Source organism: Petromyzon marinus, unplaced genomic scaffold, assembly GCF_048934315.1.
Source record: "Petromyzon marinus isolate PM22_M1 ecotype Great Lakes invasive population unplaced genomic scaffold, UKy_Petmar_22M1.pri1.0 PM_G_Scaffold_6, whole genome shotgun sequence".
Classification (NCBI taxonomy): domain Eukaryota; kingdom Metazoa; phylum Chordata; class Hyperoartia; order Petromyzontiformes; family Petromyzontidae; genus Petromyzon; species Petromyzon marinus.
In genome coordinates, this window is record NW_027423013.1 from 4,805,001 (window position 1) to 4,807,500 (window position 2,500).

Consider the following 2,500-nt stretch of genomic DNA (forward strand, 5'->3'; position numbering starts at 1 on the left):
ATCCCTGGGAATGGGAAAACGGGTCATTTTCGTGTTGCCACATTGCGTACGAACCGCATGAAACTTCCAGAGGCATTTGCAGCAGGAATGCATGTGCACTCAAAAACTTCTATATGTTTCACGGATAGACCCCGTGAAACGCTAGAAATTGGCGGGGATGTGTCTCTTGTGGCTCACGGGGCTGTTAGGGTGGCACAGAACTCCCTCGGAATGGGAAAAGGGGTCATTTTCGTGTTGCCACATTGCATAGGAACGCCATGAAACTTCCAGAGGCATTTGCAGCAGAAAGGCACGTGCACTCAAAAATTTTAATATTTTTCACGCATAGACCCCGTCAAACGCTAGAAGTTGGCGGGGATGTCTCTCTTGTGGCTCACGGGGCTGTTAGGGTCGCACAGAAATGCCTCGGAATGGGAAAACGGGTCATTTTTGTGTGGCCACATTGCATAGGAACGGCATGAAACTTCCAGAGGCATTTGCAGCAGGAATGCATGTGCACTCAAAAACGTCTATATTTTTCACGGATAGACCCCGTGAAACGCTATAAATTGGCGGGGATGTCTCTCTTGTGGCTCACGGGCGCTGTTAGTTAGGGTCGCACAGAAATCCCTCGGAATGGGAAAAGGGGTCATTTTCGTGTTGCCACATTGCGTACGAACGGCATGAAACTTCCAGAGGCATCTGCAGCAGAAATGCATGTGCACTCAAAAACGTCTATATTTTTCACGGATAGACCCCGTGAAACGCTAGAAATTGGCGGGGATGTGTCTCTTGTGGCTCACGGGGCTGTTAGGGTCGCACAGAAATCCCTCGGAATGGGAAAACGGGTCATTTTCGTGTTGCCACAATTGGCATACGAACGGCATGAAACTTCCAGAGGCATTTGCAGCAGAAATGCATGTGCACTCAAAAACGTGAATATTTTTTCACGGATAGACCCCGTCAAACGCTCGAATTTGGCGGGGATGTTTCTCTTGTGGGTCACGGGGCTGTTCTCCTCGCACAGAACTCCCTTGGTCCACCTGATTCGTGCATACAGGCAGCAACTAAAACTCTGTAAACCTGCTGTGAGGACATCTAAACAGTGGACCAGTGAGGCTGTGGAAGATTTGCGGGCGTGCTTAGACTGTACTGACTGGGATATGTTCACGACTGCTACCAATAGTCTGGATGAACTCACAGAGGCTGTGTACATCAGCTTCTGTGAGGACTGCTGTATCCCAACACGTACCAGGGTGAACTTTAACAACAACAAGCCCTGGTTCTCAGCAAAGCTCAAAAGGTTGAGGTTGGAGAAGGAGGAAGCGTTTAGGAGTGGGGATAGAGACAGATTCAAGGAGTCGAAGAACAGGTTTAGCAAAGCGGTGAGAGAGGCTAAACGACTGTACTCAGAGACACTAAAACACCAGTTCTCTACTAACGACGCTGCTTCTGTCTGCCAAAGGGCTCAGGCACATCACCAACTACAAACCCAGAGCGCCCCACACCACTAACGACTCCCGCCTAGCCAACGACCTGAACGAGTTCTACCGTAGATTTGAAAGACAATTGGACTGTCCTGAACCACCCCTTCCCACCCAAGAGGCCCCATCCCCCACCCATACTACAGAAACGACTCTCTCCTTTCAGGAGGGAGAAGTTAATGGGCTTTTCAAGAGGCAGAATCCACGCAAAGCAGCCGGGCCGGACTCTGTCTCTCCAGCCACCCTCAGGCACTGCGCTGACCAGCTGTCTCCGTTGTTCACCAACATCTTTAACACCTCCCTGGAGACATGCCATGTACCAGCCTGTCTCAAGTCCTCCACCATCATCGCTGTGCCCAAAAAGCTAAGGCCAACAGGACTAAATGATTACAGACCGGTCGCCCTTACATCTGTGGTAATGAAGTCTTTTGAGCGCCTGCTCCTGGCACACCTCAAAGCCATCACAGACCCTCTCCTGGACCCCCTTCAGTTTGCCTACAGAGCCAACAGGTCTGTGGACGACGCAGTTAACATGGCCCTCCACTTCACCCTACAGCATGTGGACGCCCCAGCATCCTACGCCAGGATCCTGTTTGTGGACTTCAGCTCTGCCTTCAACACCATCATCCCTGCCCTGCTTCAGGACAAGCTCTTCCAGCTGAACGTGCCCTACTCCACCTGCAGGTGGATCACAGACTTCCTCTCTGACAGGAAGCAGTGCGTTAAGCCGGGAACAGAAGTCTCTGACTCCAGGTCCATCAGCACGGGAACTCCTCAGGGCTGCGTCCTTTGCCCACTGCTCTTCTCCCTGTATACCAACAGCTGCGCCTCCAATCATCTGTCCGTCAAACTCTTGAAGTTTGTCGGACGACACCACCCTCATTGGGCTGATCTCTGGTGGGGATGAGTCTGACTATAGGTGGGAAGCTGACAACCTGGTGACCTGGTGTAGCCAGAACAACTTAGAGCTAAATGCTCTAAGGACAGTTGAGATGGTTGTGGACTTCAGGAAGAATACAGCCCCACTCACCGCCATC